A 19,919-nucleotide genomic window follows, 5' to 3' on the forward strand; every position below is an offset into this window, starting at 1 on the left:
CTGACTTTGTGTTTCAGATGGGGGAGAAATAAATCTGTTAATTATGTGGCACAGAAATGTTCATCTGTTTTTGTCTAAACTTTGTCACAGTGATGGACCACATAGTTCTAACCCATAATCTTCAGATCGTTGTTTTGTATAGAATGCATAATCTCCTACTGGTTAGCAAATTTCACATTATGTTTCTATTCAGGGTTTTTTTGTGGTTTGTTCCTATTTTTTATGCTTGATAAAACTAGGGAGGAAATGGGACAGTAATTTCTTCCCCTAGAGGTTTAATGGAAAAGTACATTGTATTCATTGGAATCCTAGGAATATGGAGGATAGTAATGGAATTGTATTCTACCTGTGTGATGTCATCTGCTATCCTCATAGTATTGGTATAATCCCTTTTGTGAATTCATCAAACATTTCAAGGGATTGAAGTGTTAGGGAGCTATTTGTTAGAGTCTGTCTTCAAACTTCAGGCCTCTGATTTCCAGATGAATGGTGAAATTTGAAATGTTCATTTTTGCACCATTTTTCTCCTTGACTTAGGTAGCTCCTCTGTTTCTTCTATGTTTGTTTCCATTGATGTATTTAGAGAGAGCAGTCATATTCTCTTAAGTTCTTGTTTTGCTTGGCTAAATAAGTTGTCTGGTAAAATAAGCTTTCAATTCATATGTGAATTTTCTTTCTCTAGCTATTCCAATTAGAATTAATCTTTTTTTCAAGCATGGAGAAGTATAATTTCATGTAGTCTTCTAAGTGAGATCTCACCAATGCTTTGTGGAAAGCCATTAAGAATTTCTTACTGCTTCTGAAATTATAAATACAGCCTTGAGATGGATGAATTACGTATATTACTTTATCTTTGTTCTTTATCAGTTTTTCGCATCTTCTTATTTTTGCTCTAATTTCCGCTTTGGTTATGAGTTGCATATTGGAAGAGATTGTTTATCCCAGTGTGGTGGTTCATTTGAGTGTGTTAACATTATTGGCAATACCATCTACTCTGACTTCTGTTCTCTCCGTGTTACATTGATTCCTTCGGCTTCCTTGTCACACATTGTCCTTTATTTTCTTTGTTTGAATAAAACAGTTTGTTTTCATGCTTAGTCTTCTCTTTAAAAGGTTGACGGAGGCATTGGCTTCCAAAAGTTTTGATCTTGTCAGCAATTGGAAAAAACTTTATAGACATACGCTTATTACCTAGAGTGTACACTGTGACCCGCTGTCTGCAGTTGCCCACCCGCTTATCATGTAAAATTTGTAAGAAGCTTTTTATTTGTTATATTCCCTACATGTCTTCCACTTGCACTCTGCCTTATTGTAATTCTCTGTAATGATTTTTATGAAATGTGCAAAACTTCTGGTTTGTGTTTGTTCTTGCTGAAATGCAAGTTGTCCTAGATGCTTGTTCTTTTTAACAGCAAAACAAAAACTTCTGCATCTTGACTGCTTTCTTTTCATCAGTGATGTTGGAAACTTTCTTAGCATTCAAAATTTGTGCCAGAACAGATGGTGAATGGTGGGCTTTTTCTGAAGTAATGTCAGCTAAAATAACTTGTGCTGCTGGCACTTCTTCCCTCTAACAGGGTTTTTGCTTAATTGGCACACTTACTTTCTCTTAGGAAGAGCTGACTTATTTAATGAATTTTTGTTGTGAAGGCATGATTTCATTATTCTGGACCTGGAATTGTTTATAATAAAACATCTTCCTTGGAAAGCCTCTTTTAATACCTGTGGCACGTTCTATTTGCCTGGATTGATGATGTTTTGGAAACAAGTAAGCTAGTGGTGATAGCTCTTGCTATCTAGTCTCCCAGTGGTTCATGTTGCAAATTGTGCAGCATGACTTTTGGAGACTGCCAGGCCTACCTGCATAGTATCCCTGTATAGCAGGGCAACTTCTGGGTTTGAAGTAGGAAGGTTTACTGTTTGAAATGGATCAAATAAGAGCTATGTTAGCATTTTTGTGTGCGAGGGAACGCTGAGAATTTTAAACTCGTATTCTCAACGTGTTTGTTCTGCTGTAAATTTGAGTTGTTCAGGGCATTAGCCTTCTGCTGTTCTAAAGAGAAATGTTAACTTAGGAGACTAAGCCAGTGTCATCTAGTGGAAGCCTAGAAAGTGGGTCTGACTTTTATTTTGTATATAAATTGAATTTTGGACTAATGGCTTCTGTAACTAGAATATGTGAATTCTTTAGCTGTTACTATAGCTTGAGCTGTCAAGATCAGAACAAACTAGCTATCTGCATTTACATCAGGGTACTGGAGAAGTTATTTGTTCTGCCAGTGTCTGATAAAGCTGGCTTTTATAGATTGGTGCGAAAGTGTATCCTCTTCCAAGCTGAGGGCATGCTTTGTATTGACTGTGCGCACATGCAAATAACATCTGTTTCTCCGTGACAGTCATGGTGATGCTGATTTTACTCATCTTTGTGTTTTTCTTAAGTTTTCACAACTTTAATATGAAAGAAAGGAATAGACTGGAAGTCTGTGGAGTACTGAGAGTCCTGGCCAGTCATGAGCTGTGGGTCAGTGCGGTTATAAACTTGGGTGCAAGCAAATAAGATCTGTGTAGTACTGCAGGAGGCCCTTGTAGAAATTACTTCGTTGCCCTTCCTAATTGCTAGAAAGCTCTCCTGTTTTTAACTTCTGGTTTCATTTAGTATTCGTAGCTGCTGAAGCCCAGAAGCTTGCTTTGTCTTTTGTTTTTGCTGCTAGTAATGGAATCTGTTGATCATCCCACTCATAAGCAGCCAGAACTACTGGTATTTCTTTCTTTTACAGTTTGGTAATCAGGTGGCTGCATCAGCTCTTTTAGGTATTGATCTACTTATCAGATAGTTTGGGGCTAGCTTGGAGAATCAGCGTGTAGTTAGTGAGGGTTTCAGTTGAGGCACTTTGCTTGTAGCAAACTCCAATGCAAATTTCTGTAGTGTATTCAAACATGTAAGTTTTATCTCTAGTAAGAAATTCTATGTAAGTTTTCAGTGCTTCTGAATTCAGTGATAATGCTTTTCCTAGACAATTAACAACAGTAGCATCCATCTTTCCAGTGTAAACTGCCAGGCTTTACAACAATCTCTCAGTTGTAAAATTGAGTAAACATATGAGACTATCAGTAATTAAAGAAAATACATTACATTCCAATGGAAACAAATACATTATATAGTCCCGACAGAAAACATCTAATAAAAAAGAGGGTCCCTATTAAGCCACACTACAAACAGGCTTAATTTCAGAAGAATTGGAAGGCTGGTTCAGCACCTCCAAGGTCAAGCAGCACTTGTCGTTGGTTTGTGGTTAGTCTCAGATTGTGAGCATTAACTAATCACAGGATGTTACTGTTATTGCCCCCAAAATCTTTTGAGTATGGTATAATCTCAGTGACCTTATTATTTTAACTGAGAGGTTGTTTAACCTCTGGTATATTTTTCAAAGGATTAGTGTGTAGTAGAATGAAGGGAAATGCTAAGTTTCTGGCACCTTGAAGACAGGGCCATCGGAGAGGAAGCATGTTGGGGCAGAAGCAGTCAACATGCTGTACGTACATATTTTATATAAAAGCCTTGAGATAATTGATATGCTTCTGTGTAAGTCAGTAAATCCATGAGATCTTCTTTTAATTTATTGTGAGGAATTATGATTGTGATTCAGTGCCAAAACTTGAAATGACTTTTCAGAAGCATATGGTGGAATTGGACGTTGATTCTCAATATACAGATAAATAGCGCTTACCTTTAAAAAAAGAAATAAAAAATTAATACATCTTAAATATGAGATAGGAGAGAGATAACTACTTCTCCACATGTCACTGATTTTCTGTGTCATGTCCTAATCTCATTAAAATATTTGAGACCAGTGGTATTGAGGAAGGAGTCAACAAAACAACAGACTCTTTGAAAGCATTTGAAACGGGCTCTGAAGCAGAGCGTAATTTTCAAGCAGTCTGTGCATAAGCTGGTCATTATTCTCAACGCGAGTGTAACACCAGCCTGCCTGCGCCCCCGCTCCTCTCCACGGGCCGAGCCAGCATTCTGTGAACTCTGCGTGCATACTGTTCAGTTTTTAACCATCAAGAGGGTGTTCGTAATAATTAGAAGAGCATTCCATAGATGGTGCTGGAGGTAGAGACTTTTGTTTTCATTATATTAGTAATTTTTTTTCATGTTAAGTGTATTTATCTGTAACTAATTCAGACATAACCATGAGGTTCTCGGTCCACGAGGGCTAAGGGCCAGGATGTGACCACTAAGGCCCAAACTCCTTGAGCTGGCAAAATGGATGTTTCCCCAGGATAGTTTGCCAGCAGCCTTCCACTGCTCTGGGGCAACAGATTAGGCAGCCTTGTTTGTCTATATCACTCTAATGAGAGTGGATGAAATGCAACCAAGTTTCCTAGGAACTATTACTGTATTTTATATTTAAAAGGTCCACACAGCAATTTCAGTGGTTGGCACTTCATTGCCTCAGTCATGTTTCAAACATTAAATGAATTACTCTGCCTTTAGAGAGTTTTCGTGTAAATAGTCAAGCTGATAGAGACCAAGGAAAATAGCATACAAATGCCGCTTTCAAGAAAGTGTGTTAGGTTGAACAATGCTGCGCTCGTTCTCTCAGCAATTGTAAAGCATGTACATCTGTGCCAAGATATCTTGCCATTGTACTGCATTATACAATAGAACTGCTTGGTTTGTTCCTCATAATAGGTTTTATTTTATTTTGAGACTGAGCTGCAAATTCAAGAAAAGTGGATGTTGTATAACTGGTCCCACATCTGGAAGTTAAGCATTGCCGTGTTGCCCACTGCCCTACTGAACAAAAGAGGGAGCAAGACCTGGAGCCATCTAGCTTTGTTACTGAATGAACGTGTCTGAAGTCACTGTTCTGTGTAAAACTCGATTGTTTCAGTGTGCTAAGTGTGCTTGTAGCATGCCTGTCAGGCCCTTGAGTGATTTAAATGGTGGAGTGCCAAGTATGAGAATCCAAAGTATGAGTATACATTGAAGTGGAGCTTTAGACATCCAGGGAGCTTTACTTACAAAAGTTTGAGAGCCTTAAAAATTCTTGGTATGAATTTTAAGATGACGTGCTGGACCTGTCTTGACCTAAAGCTGAGAAGTATGAGTTTATTTGCTAGCCCTGGGGGTGTCCCTCGAGAAATTCATCTGCCACGCGCTCTGTGCACTAGGACTTGGAATGCTTCAGGAGTCACTCTCATTTGAAGATGTGACCCCAAATAAAAATGTCTAGGAAACTTCATTTATGTCCTTTGAATTGGATGTCCACTTTCTGCTTGAATCCTATATAGGTGCTTAGATTAATTTGTGTTTCTCAGCTCTTTAGATTTATGTGTAATATCTATTAATAAATGTTTTATAGGGCATTGCTCAATGATACCAGCTGAACTTGAGCTACAGATTTTTAAACTTTGTCCTAAATGTTCTGTACAATTAAACATCATGTGCTTCACACAGCTTATATGTTAAACAATGTTGTTAACATATTTCCCTCTACAAATTGTCTCCAAACATCTACTGGATGTGCAATAACTGCATCTTCAACTGCCAGTTCGTCATCAAATTTCTTCTAATGGGGAAAGAACAACTTAGCAGTTCCACAGTGTTGTACTTGATTCACAGCTATTGAAGGTGGTATAAAGGGCTTACAGACCCAGGAGAAACGAGCATGTGACAGATGTAGGACCAGAAGGTATTTCACTTTAACATCCCTTCTCCCTGCAAGTTTATCCACATTTGCAAAATAATCACATGGGTAGCCATACTGTTATCTTTGAGACTTTTAACAAAGTTTTGAAGGTTTCTAACACACTTTGCAATTCATGATACAGTAACTAAATCATGGTTACAATAGTTAATGATCAGCTGAGTTATTGATGTAACTTACAAGAGATGACTGAGTCAAGATTTCCTTCTCTGTTCAGTTGTTAAGATTATACTATTGTCATTAGGCCACGTGACACTTTACTACTTGGTTATTTGCTCTTAATGGAGTAAGATACAATTCATTATTTCTGCAAACAAGTTTTCTGCTTGGAGTGCTTGCTTATCTGTAGCTTAGCATCGGAGTCATACCTTGTTCTGAGCTTGGAAAGTTGAATAGCAACCTCCATAGGAACATGCCTCAAAGTCCAGTCTCGTGTACATCTCACTTATACTATTTACTACTACTTAGTTAAGCTAGAGCACCTTCTTCTTTATGAACTTTTTCATTTTTCTAAGTTATGTACTTTGTCCTTATTGTCAAGGCCCTCTCTGAAAACTCTCACTGCCTGTTTCAATTTGTGGACTTTGTTCTGGAGTTACTCTTTTAAAGATCCATCTCCTTTTCTTCTTGCAGTTGTGGGTTTGTTTGGGGGTTTTTTTCCTTATATTGAACTCTTCATTATGTGGGTGGTGGTGTTTGAATCCAACCAGAGGGTATCTCAGTGTGGGAGGCTTTCGTCCCAAGTGTACAGTTATTACAAGAGAGTGTTACAGGCAGGGGTTCTTAAGTTCATGCATCAGAATATTATGTAAGACAAAGATAGTTGGGTGGTTTTGCTCAGCTCTAAGCACATCAAAGCTGCAGAGCTCGGAATTGAGACAGATCTTTCGAGGCACATGTTAACAGCATGCTAATGTAAGAACCCTGGTTCTCAGTCTTTTGGGGGGCAGATTATAAGTATTGTCATTCAGCGTTCTTTCAACATAGTGTGACATCACTAATGAGAAAGTCCAGTTAAAATAGCAAAATAGGTGATGTTTTTAAGCCTTCGAGGCAGTTCCTTCTTGCACCATTTAAGAAGGTAATTGATAAAGGTTGGCCATGTTTTGGTCTGTAACTTTGTGATTTTTATTGTTCTATCTAAATCCAGGTGTTAATCGGCCTATGTCTTTTATGCAGCCACGTGCTATTGCTGATGAATCAGCATCCTCGCTTTCAGGATGTTTAAATGTGGTTTATTTATCTTTGCTAGGAAAAGAATCTATAGGCAGAATCCTGGTTTACTTAGGTTTGTCTCTGGTGGTCCTAGATACAGTCTGTTTCAGTGTAGGGTTTCTCATTAGGTAAATGACTGTAAAGACTATATAATGCACTCTGCATTAGTTATGGCTCACTCAACTAGCATTTAGGCAATACTGATAATACCTTCCGGAATGTACCTGTGATTGTGATCTGCAGAGCTGCCATCTGGAGCTATATTTATGTTTTCACTGAACAATATGCTATTGCGGAAACGACTTGCATCACTGCTGCTGGAAAGGTGGTTCTTTAGTCTCTGTTCATCTAAAACTCTCTTAAGGACGCTGCTGAGCTAAGCTGAGTGAGTTAAGGGGAGACCTGCTTATGTATGACAGTGCATGTAGGTAACTGTTCAAAGATGTATTGTCTGTTTTAATTTTCATTCACTACTTTCTATTTTGCCCCTCTTTAGTCCCAAAAGGATTGTGGGATTTTCTGGAGGTTTTTGGTTTGGGGGTTTTCAAAGTCACGGGAACCTCTTGTATACAGGACTTGAGACTTAACACTGAAGATACTGATTGGGGAAGAAACCCCATCTGGTTTCTAATCTTTGTGAGCTGATAAATGCATAGTGTGAATGTTAATTTCTTTGAGATAAAACATTCTGATTTTCTTTTAAAGTGTAAAAGCCGTTCTCAGATTTTTGTTAGCTGCTATATGAACATACTAATCTTCAGTACTTACTGTTTCAAATAATGAAGGTTTGTCCAATGTACTTACATTTCAGATTTATCTAAAGCAGTTGGTAAATTGAAGGAAACTGATAAATAACTTTGAGGACAACTGGTTTTTTACAAATACATATTTTGTTTAGCTAGAGTATAAAACTTCTGGTTAGACTTCATGCAACATGAATATTAACAAAGCATGTTTTTATTTCACCTTATGTTACTGTTGCATTTGGCAGGCTAAGTTTTAGGAAGTTAAACTATTCAGTTGGTTTGCTGCTTTAGGAGACTTATTATTGGAATTAAAATGTCTCACTTTTTTTGGCTCTTTGAGATTAAAAGCGGGCACCGCTTTCCCTCCATAAAGGTGTATGAGTGGGTTCTGTGCATACGTGACAGATACGCTTTTAAAATTGAGTTAAAGTGTGAAGCAAAATTCTGTGTGACTAAGCAAAGCGATGTAGTGATGTGATAAGATTGCTTGTAGTTAACTGTCAGTCTAGTTGCTGTAAATTCATAGTACTTTTAATTTAGAATATTTTTTAAAAATTCTATGTTTCATCATAGGGAATAAAAGGAATGTCTTTGTTCTCTGTAATCAACCCCACCTAAGTAAAGTGGGTATCTCCTCGTACCCTCCCTTGACCTGGAAGGAAGTGCAGTTGATGAGTTAGAGATGTTTGCTTTCGGGTGGCTCGGTGCTGCTGTTTTGAGGAGATAGAGAAAACCCACTGCCTGCCTTTCCCTCCTTGGGAGCAGTAATTTGAGGGTTTTATTTCCCTGGCCAGCAATTTTCATAAGAATTGACAGAGGCAATAACTTTTCCGCAGGTTTTATTGAAATTGGAAAGTAGGTTCAAAACATACTGTGGAAGAAGGCAGAGAACGTTACTGAAGTAGGCTGCTAACAAATCTGTTTCCTGATGGGGGGGAAACCCTCTCCTTTTCCTTTGGAACAAGGAGACTCAAGGGTGCGTCATGCAGCAGTGTTCATCAGTCCTACTTACTAGTTATCTTTGGAGCAGTTGCTGTAAATCAGGCAAGCAGATTGCAATGTTACTGAAATTAAAATGGAATCTAGTTGTCATTAAAAAAAAGATAACTTGCCTGATTAATTGTGTTTTATTGTGGTTAAAACAAAAGACTGCTGGATAGGGAGGGCTTTATAAGGCCTTAAGCCAAATATTGTGTAGCTAAAAATATATACAATATATTATAATATACACAGTATATATGGCTACCTCATATTGGTCTATAAAATCTGTTCTGTTTTAAGGTGACATCGTATGCTGTGATAAACCACCAATTTTATAGTAGGTTTCACATGTGTAATTAGGTCTGGAAAATAATGTCATGAAAAAGCTTCCAAGAATAGCTGGACATGAACAGCAGGTGAAATGCAGATTAAAGTAGTAAAATACATAGTAGAATACTAAATGGATCATAATGCTATCTTAGCAATTAAAATCTAAAGGGACTCTGGACTGCCTGGTGTAATGTTACATCTGGTTTTAAAGAGTAGTTTTACAGTTGGCTCTAATTTCATATGTGAAATTTGAACATGTAAATCAACTTCTTTGTTCATACCTGAAATCTTTTGAAAATTGTATTTACTCGTTTGTTACAGTTGCCATTCAGAGTAATGAAAGAATAGCCCGATCAGGCAGTTTGCTCACCTTTTATTTGGATGTACTAAATATTTAATAAGGGTAACTTTCATATGCACATTATTGTACTGTACGACAAAACCACATATTCAATATGTTTCTTATATTCCTTCCCCTGGCAGTTCTCAGCAAGACTCTTAATGTCCTTTTATTTTCTTCTCTGGAAAGCTGCCTGTAGTTAGCCTGTTTTATCAAACAGTGTGAATTGTAATCCTTTCAAATAGGAATGTAGGTATTAGATCCTTTTAAACAATGAGTACCGTAACACTAATCCATATGCAGGGAACATTTTATAGATGGAAACTTACAATACACAGAAAATATATTCAAGTATTATTTTATCACTCCTTTATATGGAGCTGAGAGGGGAAGAACATAAAAGGTAATAAGTACTACATATCCTCCAGGTTAGGATCAAGAATTTATTAAATTTAAACAGTAGTTACTAGTATACTAATATTTGCAAAAGTTCTCAGTTATGAATAAGAATCATACCTTTAAGGAAATAATGTAACTTTTTCTGATGCCTCTCATAAGTGGAATGAAAATGATTGATAAACCTGACATTTAATATTTGGCAAACTTCAAGGAGTTTCTGCCTTATGTTCAGTAAAGTGATGTTTCTCTAGTGAAGCCATATTTAAACTATATTAAAATGCATAGAGATCTATTGATACTTCAGAAATGTGGCATAACTAAAGAATGCTCACAGCTTTGAGAAATGGTATGATTTTCTTTTTGCCCTTTTCCTCTCCCCATTTTTTTTTTTAAATAAACAAAAGACTCACTTTGGCTCAAGTAGGCTTGGCCAGTTTCCTCTCCTACCGCATTCCCCAGAAGGAAGCTAAATTAATTCTGTCCGTAAGAAGATTAAAAGCTGATGGGGTGGGCAGATGTTTTCTTTTCTCAGAGGTGAAGGAAGCGGAATAAGGTTCTTTGGCAAGTCTGAAGATGGTGGAGGGAAAAATGTTTTGCATCTAGTTAAATTGCAGAAAGGCATTTATTCCTTTCTGTACTAAGTTTTGGGTTTGGGTGTTTTGTGTTCTTTTTTTGGTGGGGAGGGTGTGCTCTCAGTCATTTTTAAACTTCTTGTGCTTTGTGACTTTATCTTGGCGGAGGAAGATGATGTGTTCTGGTTTTATTTATTCATCGTTCACTCTAACACTGATCTGTAGTGAATTTGTTATACTTCAGTGTAAATTTAGGTATTACTGTGAATTGTATTTGCTTTTTAATTGTTTTTCACTGTAAAATATTTAAAACTTGGAACTTCTCTACATAGAAAGCTATATGCTTATCTAAATCTGGGTTCAGTTAGTTTTCAGTTCTTTGGATTATATTTTGAATATTCCAATATTTTTCTGTTGATAAAGCCCTGGCTGAAGTCATGCTTACGCCTTATTACCAAGCTGCTGTTGGAGAGACTTGTGGTGGACCCTGTGTGCTTTCTAGCAGTATTCACAGGCGTTCTCTCTCTGATATAAACTGATTCTTAACCACTGTAGCCTGTCGTCCGGCTGTCATAGCCACCAGCCTGCTGCTGACCTGGGAGCTGTTTAGTAGTTTAAGTTCACAAGTTACCTGCCTTTTTCAGCATCAGATCTTCCTGGATTCCCATATAGTTTAGGGATTTTGTGACAAATAAGGAGACTTCTGGAAATGCCTTTGCACTCACGCAAATGTTAATCAAAAAACAGTAGCTGTGTGTGGCTTTGTGGGGAAAAACCCTCCCTTGTTCTGAAATGTGACCTTTTTTTCTTCCTGGTGACCTTTGAGTCTCAGTCAGTTGGTGCACTTCAGGGACTTGAGTTTCTTCTGGAACTTCCTCCCAGCCCTCTCTTGTAGCTGCTGAGCTCCCCAGTGCAAGATTTGTTTTAACGGCTTAAAATCTTAAGTTATTTTTCATTTGTAATTGAATGCCTCGGGTCTTCCAGGGGAAGCTGTTGCCACCTGAGCGTGGCTAGGAGTCATTAAGAAGTTAAGAGTCTTCAACAGTTGTCTCCATTTTCCTGTTAAAGCAAGTGCTTCATAGTTCTGGCTTCAGAAATAACCTTTTCTCCTTAATACAAAGGATGATGCAATCTAATATGGCAATATACAAGTATTCCTTAAGGCTATATCTAGATCAAGGCACTCAAGCAAATTAAAACAAATTACCAAAGTGTATAACATCAACATTCATAAGTTATAATGCATTAAATTGCCATTGGCTGGTGATGTCTTTAGGAATAAAATTACTTTAGTTAGCTGTAGTTTAATTTCCTTAGTTTACAGTGAGTGAAGGCCAATTTACTCCTGCATTAGAAAATTCATATGGGAATTTAATGCATTTAAATTAATATGCTTTGACTTCTCACCTTTACTTGAATCTTTATAAACCTTTAGATCATTGGTTAAGGTCATTAAGTTTGGGAGCAGCTTCCCTGGACTGTTGTATGTGTTTCCTGCTTCTCTTGTTGCTGAGGTCCCATTTCTTAGTGCTGTGTGCATCTTCACTACTAGCTCACATAGGATTGCAGATTTGATCTGAATCAGAGCCACAAATAAAATGAAACTGTTGCTCTTCAGTGCCATTAGTAATGGCTAGATTATATAGAACTATGGTGGTATTTATTAACTGGCCTGTAAAGGCTGCGCAGTTCAAGATCTGGATTTGTAAATTTAATACCTTTGAAAATTTTCATAATGCAGTTGTTCTGTGCGTATTAAAAAAAAAAAAGTTACAGAGGTCTTTCTAACTTCTGGTTTTATTTTGGTTGGCAAACCCAAGGGGAGTTGGTTTTGCTTTCAGTTTTAGGTAGTGTGTTTGGGGTCTTTGAGGTGAGAAGGGAATAGGAAATTAAATTGCTGTGAATGTTTAGTAGAGTGACTGTTTATTTTACAGCATAGTCACTCCTTTCAGTTTACTTCAATTGTCATTACACAGGGAAAAACACTCATTTCCAGTACTTAAACTGATCAATTGAAGCCTACCACTTAAAATTTGTTCTCTCGTTTACTTACATAAGCTACTTAGGGCAGAATACTTTCTCTTACAATTTCTTCAGTGCTTGTCCTGCATACGTATTTCCCCAGAAGTGTGGTTTTGCATTTTTTTCTCTGTTTAATAGAAGGAGATGTAATACGTGATACTTACCAAAGTGTCTCAATTTTGAAAGTTTAGAATAATGGACAGTAATTACAAAGTATTTCTACTGAGTTGTTTTGATATTTTTCATTTAATGTAGTTAGCAGCAGCACAGTAAATTTTTTGATAATTTCTACTTCCATACTGCATATATATATGGAGGATGGTATGGTTTCAGATTAAAACATTGCTATAGTTGAATCTGTGTATAGGTGAATTTCTGTGTTCTATCCTTACATATTTCAGTAAATGGGGAAATTCAGGTAACATTTCTGTGAACTGGTGGATAAATTTTATCAACTGTTTAGCGAGGGAGTATTGGTATTTACAGGTCCTAATCAACATTTACTCATACATATTGAATTTTTTTTAAATCTGTATTGGTACATTGGCAAACCACTGAAACAAGTCAATTTGATTTGGTCTAATATCATCTGATGCCACTGTTAAGCAAAGAGTTGATCTGCAATATATGACCAATTCTCTGATGACATCTAAAGGACTGAAGCTTATTAGTAAGCTTTGAAAATGTTGTATAGAAAATTCTGAAACTGCAGTTTGGTATTTATAAGAACCAGACAGGTTTGTGTCATCTTCTGAATAAGGTCTTAAAAAAGTAATATTTAGGGAGTTAATGTCCACTTCTTTAAAACAAGGCCAGTTAGAAATTTCTGAGCAAGAATGATTCATCATTAGCATGTTCTTGAGGTGTTTGGGTGGGGAGGGAGACTGTTATGGGGTTTGTTTGGGAAAAATACTTGGTTTTTCATATTACATCTTGCTGAGATTCACTTCTAGTGGGCTACCATGTATCTTTTTGATAACTTGAGAAAAAGTTTAGCTGTGAAGAGGTAGAGTTGTCAAAGGGAAGTAGGACAGCAAGAAAAAAAAAGCTTTATTGACCATTACAAAATTAATTCCACTTTTGTTGACTTCCCAAATGCTAGGGACAAACTATGAACATGGATTCTTGTGTCTGTATTGGCCACTGAAACCAATGAAATATCAATTTATTTTTTTTTTAGTTGGCCTTGGTGGGAAGCAGTCTCTTTTTTTCCTATGGCAACGCATCTCATTGTGATCATTTTTCAGTTCAAGTAACTGGCAAAGCCAGTGTAAAATATGTTCAGCAAATATGTAAAGCTATTTTTGCCCAAGAGTCCTTAAGTGTCACAGAAAAAAAAATGGAAATTATCCAGCACCTTGCACTATATACCTGGATATGATAAACAGTGTGAAGGCCAGCTACTCAGCCTTCTGGCATGGTTGAATCAGTCCATCCTTTCAGAGCATGAGCACCGTCCAACTTTGCAATTTATCTTTACACTGGATCATAGTTGTATATGCTGAAATGACTGTACCAGTGAATATTTTCAGCACTTTAATGCAAAAGTACTTTACTATATCCTAGCCAGAAGATGATAGCGTGTACTGCTTTCTGCAGTTCACTTGTACGTGTGTGGTGAGAAAAAAGAAAAGGCACTTAATGCTTATGGTGATCAGTTTCGTCATGAACTTTCTAGGATTCATCTGTTCTATGAGTAAATCAAGGTATTCTGAATCCAAGTATTGTATTAGTAACTCAGGTGCTAATACTCACAAGTCTACGAGAATGTTGTGATAAGAAATAGGGAGAAAAAAAATCCTTTATTCCACATAAAATCTTTTACAATGAGAAGTTTTTAATGCAAGATTCAAAGATGTTTTTCTCTTACATATATTTGACTGGTTCTCATAAGGAGTCTTACATGCAACAAAAGTAGTGTTTCTCCAAAAGACTCGATTTATGGAGTGTGTGCAGATGTTAGAGAAAGTGTGTGTTCATGTGTGTAAAGTTTTTTGATGAATAGGAAGAGGGGTAGGGAAGAAATGTAATTGTGTACTTATTTTTTCCATTCCGCCCTGCTAGCGTGAAATTTGGACAATAAATCATTTGAACTGTTTAACTTCTAGTAGAAAATGAGGAGATGGCGGAAAGGGAAAAAAAAATTAAAATGGTTGAGGGACCGAGACAGTGCATTTGTTAGTGAATATGGCAGTGTTATATTTTACTTGGGCTTAAGGCCCCCAAATTATTGGCAGAAGGCTGTCATTTCTTTACTAACTTTCATTAAAGTTGGATATCTGAAGTTATTTGCAGCATCCATTTCTCAACTGAATTTTGAGTAGAAAGTCATACGTTTGCTGGATGTAGCAAGCAAACTTGCCTACTTCTTTTAAAAGGGATACTTCACAGCTGGATGGTATGAAGTAGTTACTATGGCTTTTAAATCTGAATAAATTTTTGTAAAGTAAAAGAATCGTAATTACCTGTCAGTGTTCCTTTTTTTTTCTTTTCGCCATTTTGAGAATTTAGGAAAAAAACTTCCTTTTAAAATAATGCTGTTAACTCCTAAAATAGATAACTTCTATCATTTCACTGAATTTCAGATGGTTTATCTGCTGCATCACCTTTTAAAAATCATTTCAGATTTGAAACACAGAATTTTTTTGTGACATTAATAGGGGCATTATTGAAAATACTTTTCTGTCGAAGATACATTTATATAGGAACAATGTAGTTTCTGTGGGTTATTGGGGTTTGGTTTTGTGTTTTGTTTTTTGGTGGTTTTTTTTTCCCCTTTGGCATGCTTCAGTGTGCTTACAGCATAAGCTTTGTAATTTGCTTCTAGAGGAACAGATGTGATAGTTGTCCCCTCAGGTATGTATATGATATTTGCTTTTATTTTAGAGTCTTAAGTAATGTTAAGAGTACCTCTGAATTATAATCATGTTTCTTTAAATTATTGGGACATAAAAATGTTACCCTTTTCTACATTGAAAAACAAGCAATAAAATACAATACTTTAAATTATTCAAAGATGATACAATGGGAGATTGGATATTCTCTTGATTCAGAAGGCTGGATAATTGAGTTGAATTTTTATGTCTACAAAAATCAATGCCTAGGTGGACTTTGGAGGAATGCCTATAAAAAGACTGGCATTTGCATTAAGTGGCAGTACTAAATTTTTGACTGAGTCACAGATGGTGTTTTCCAGTGTTTCATTTTTGTTCTATCATCTTGCATCAACCTATATGTTATGGCACAACAGGCTTAAATTATGACATAGTTGTGGGGTTTTTTTAATACTAAATTCACGCTTCTTTTGGAAGTGATGACAGTGACGCAGAGATCCTGAATGAAACTTACAATCTTTCTCTTATTCTCAAAATATTTCTTAGACCTCAGCTTGTTTAAATGCAGGATATGTTAAATATTTAGTAAAGGCAATGAACAAGGTTTTTGTTTTCCTTGGTGACTTGTTTGTTATTTTATTAACAAAGGATTTCTTGTGGCAGTTGGTTTTTCTTGTTTTAAACTTTGAGCTTACTGAGATGTGGGAACACTTGGCCTTTCCACAAGAAAAGATGGGATTGTAGTTTTTCAAGAGTGGAGGGATTTAGTGTTTTTGTGATGGCATGGATGTATTTAATTTTTAATTTAGTAACAAAACTGTAAAGAGTCTTAAGGGGGAAAGAACTAGGAATGTTTAACTTCTTGAGGACTTTTTTATGTTGGAAAGATTAATCTCTTGCATCCTTGCAAGCATGACTATTTCCTCTAGTCTGATTTTTGTTATCTTGGGAAAGTTTAAACCTTTAAGGATTTCACATTGTTCTCGGTTTCTTCATCTTTTTCAATTGAATTACTTGCAAGAGAATATCAAAGCTGGTATCCTTAAAATGTTAGCATGAGAAATGCGTTTCACACACTTCTTTCTAATGAGGTAAAGAAAAAGAGACTTCTCCGTTATGCCCACACTGAGCATCTGGGAGATCAGTGAGTAGTTCACCAAATACTCATATTAAACAGTTGAAATGTCAATTAATATTAGATAAAGCTAAATAGGCTAAAAGGAAATGGATGCACTTGTTCTCAGAGGCATACTTGGATATTCTTCAGTACACTTTGACCTCCAGTGAGGTAAAGCAGCTTGCAGTGTTTTCTTATTTTAACAAGGGTATATTTGTTACAAACTGATAAAGATTGTTGAAAAACACCGGTCTCCTCCTCCTCCTCCTCCTCTCTCAGGCAAATGATACCTGGAAGATAGCAGCAGCAATTCAATTCACTCTTTAGAAAGCATGTTTTTCTCTCCAGCCTTCCCAGGTGAATGAAAGCCCTTTGAGAAAAATCCCATCAAAGATTTTAGCAGTCTTGACTTCTCCACCCTGTACACCAACTGTGCACAACTTAAGCATTCAAATGGAAACCTTTGAGAGTACATAAAGCTTTGAGCCATGAGTACTCCTTGTGCTAGAGAGACTTCGGTTTTTTGAGAGTAGTAATTCAAGGTTACTGTCTCGGTCAGAACATTTTGACCACAAGTATAGTCTTGAGAAAAGCAAAGGGAATGGTTCTTACCCTGTGGTTTGAGTTCTACAGCAGTTAGCTCATGAACCAAAATGCATCATTACTATCATCCAGTTAGTGTTATCATGAAAACTGTCAGATTTAAATGCTTAAGAGAGCTCTTGTAACTGTTGCCATGGTAATATCAGAAAGACAACGTGGTAGTTTTCATCCGTATCCCATGTTCAGCTAAATTCCTTTGCAGTCATTTAACTGTGAAAGGAAGGTACCATATTGTACCAGGCTAGATTTCTTTTGAGTTAACCAGGGACAAATGAAGACTTGAATTCACTCTTTCTTTGAAAATGAAATGTAAATCTGAGATACAAGTGATCTAGTTTTCTGTGCTTTTGGTTCGACTGTGCGCTGACAGTCCTATATATAAAATACTCTCTGTGGAGTTACTGACCTGCTAATGCGTGCTGTCGTGTCATGTCTGTAATTGCTTTGGGTCAGGCCATAATAAAAAGCTTGCAGTGCAATCACAAACTAAACATTTTGTTAGAAGAATGGATTTACCACATAGATTCTTATTTTCTCCGGAAGGGGAGAAGTGCAAACACACTGGAAATTCAGATCCTCTCATTTGGCCTCGCTTTTAATGCTTTCCCTTATCACTGAGCCTGCCCTATATTTTTTTAACCTGTGTGGTTAAACTGTGATCAGACGCTGTGTTTTTAGTTTCACTCTTCTGTCTTCTGACATTCAAGAGCTTTTTTAACTGACCTGCTGTAAGAAGTTGTTCTCCCCCAGCCTCCTGCCCAGAAAGCCTTTGACTTCACTCTTGCCGTGGAGCAAACACAATGTTCTTTCCTTTCTGACCTACATTTTCACAGTGGAGCATTGCATAGCTGGCGGTGCAGCTTCCCTGCTTCCCTCCTTCCCCCCGTACTCCCCGGCAAATGCCAAGTCTGTTAGGTGTGATCTGCAAACTGAAATTCTTGTGGTCAGTCAGGGCAAGACTGCTTGTTGTTTTAGAAGAACAACCTGAAATGAAGATTACGCTCATAAAACTTGATAGGTGCAGTTATCATAGAGTAATTAAGTAATTGTCCAATATTTTTTGTGTTATTTGACAGCATAAAATAGAGATTGAGAAATGGGGTTTAAAATTGCAAAAAATACGTAAACAACTAGTGATGCTTTTGCAAATCAGTTACAAGCCTGTTCTTGCTAATAGCACAAATGTAAGCAGTAGTAGCTTCTATATTAGCATCTTCCCTCTCCCTTTCATCTCCTCCTAGAAAGTTTTCACACATTACAATGAGCATTCAAGAGATGAGATTTTCTTGCACTGTGGGATTATGTTGGTATTTTAGATTGAAGTATGATTGTGGGTTGTGTTAATCTATCAGGAAAATTAGAAAGGATGGGGGGGCACTCTAAAGTAATGGCTTCTATATGCTTCCCTCCTCTCCAGTGCCTGATTTAGTGTGGATTTTGAGGCAGTTAATGTGTGTCTTAACATGATAATATATTCTGAAAATATTTTGTAAGTATGGACTGACACATTTTATATTACTGCCTTGCAAAGGAAAACAAATTTTAAATTATTATTCTAGTAAGGTTAACCTGAAAGCCAGTGTCTCATCTCTTCTAGATCACTGCCATCCTATAACTTTAAATTTATAGGACATAAAAATAATTTATAATGTGTAAGTGAAGATCTTAATGGACACTGAATTTTTCCTCAAACCAACCACTGCAGCTTGGAAGTACCTTTACCTGGAATTTTTTTCAGACTAGAACAGATTGTGAACTTTACCCATGAAAAATTTGTCAATGGCTGGGATAGGATCAATTTCATTATACCAAAACCTGTAGCTGTGCATTTTCCGTGCTCAAATCTATTGATGTGTGAACTGCAAACAACCCACATCGCTGATTTAATTAGAGATGTGAAAGGAACAGTTCTGTTGATGAATAACAAATTTTTTGTGGGACTTCATTTTGGTCATCTAGTATCAATGTGTAAATCTTCTATTTAGCTGAAAGCTAAATAAATAGGGAAAATTTATGGAATTCCAATTTCTAATTTTTGTTACCATGCTTCACTTTTCTAAGATTTTTTTTCTTTGCCATAGTGATGGTACTGATGACATTGCATTTTTTCCTATAATAAGTTTTGAGTCACTTGACTTTTTGTATTTGTTTTCAACCTGAAACAGACACACAGAGAAGTAAACACATTTAAAGCAAATACTATGCAAACTTCTATACCTCAATGACTAAACTAGTTAAATCCTTTTTTAGTGCATTGCAGACATGTGAGACTTTTAGATACAAGCTTGTATCTTATTGCTAATAAATTTTTTTTTGTCTTGCTTTATGGGGAAAGGAAGTGAGAGAATTTGTCGAAGATTTTAATGATATAAATAATTATTGCACTATTTTTAACATGAACTGGTTTTATATTCTAGTAGAGTGAGCAAGTAGTTTAAACACAAGCTAGAAAACAGTAAAAACATTCAGAGGATGGAATGTAGATCTTTCATTGCACAATTGCATATTTCATCATACAAGCTGTCCCTCCTATTTCTGAAAGCTTTGTAACGAACTGCGCAAGAAAACAGTACTTGGATACAAACAATGTAAGTAGCTTTTGGCTGTCTTCATAATGATTCAAATATATTTATAGAGTAGTTTCAACTTATACCCAAACATTAATACAAATTTTTAGAAATTATGTTGGACCCTTAAAAGGGCATTAAAAATGACTTTTTATTTAGCTTCTTATACTTGTCACTAGTAATTTAACTAGCAAGAAGTTTGATGTACTGACCTCGTAGGCATTGCACTGTAATTCTGCCAAGCTTGGGCAGATCAGCATCATGCATGAGCTCCAAAGTGAAGTACCCAAGAGGTTGTTTGGCTGCCAAACTTCACAATTCAAGTGCCAAACTATTTAAGGTTTAGTTATTAATCTCTTGGACTATACCCACAAGCCAGTAACAGCATTTTGAACTAGCCAGAGTTGGTAAAATCTGAGTATATTACAGTCCAGCTTGAAAGTGCTGAAGGCAGGGAACAGCGCTGAAGTCCTCTC

The 19,919-nt window shown here is 36.5% G+C and overlaps 1 protein-coding gene across 1 annotated transcript in view; it reads left to right on the forward strand.

Moving 5' to 3' along the window:
• The window catches only part of CDC73 (cell division cycle 73), a 107,854-nt gene that overhangs the window by 36,163 nt on the left and 51,772 nt on the right, over positions 1–19,919 (forward strand). The window lies entirely within an intron of this gene.

Source organism: Grus americana, chromosome 8, assembly GCF_028858705.1.
Source record: "Grus americana isolate bGruAme1 chromosome 8, bGruAme1.mat, whole genome shotgun sequence".
Lineage (NCBI taxonomy): Eukaryota > Metazoa > Chordata > Aves > Gruiformes > Gruidae > Grus > Grus americana.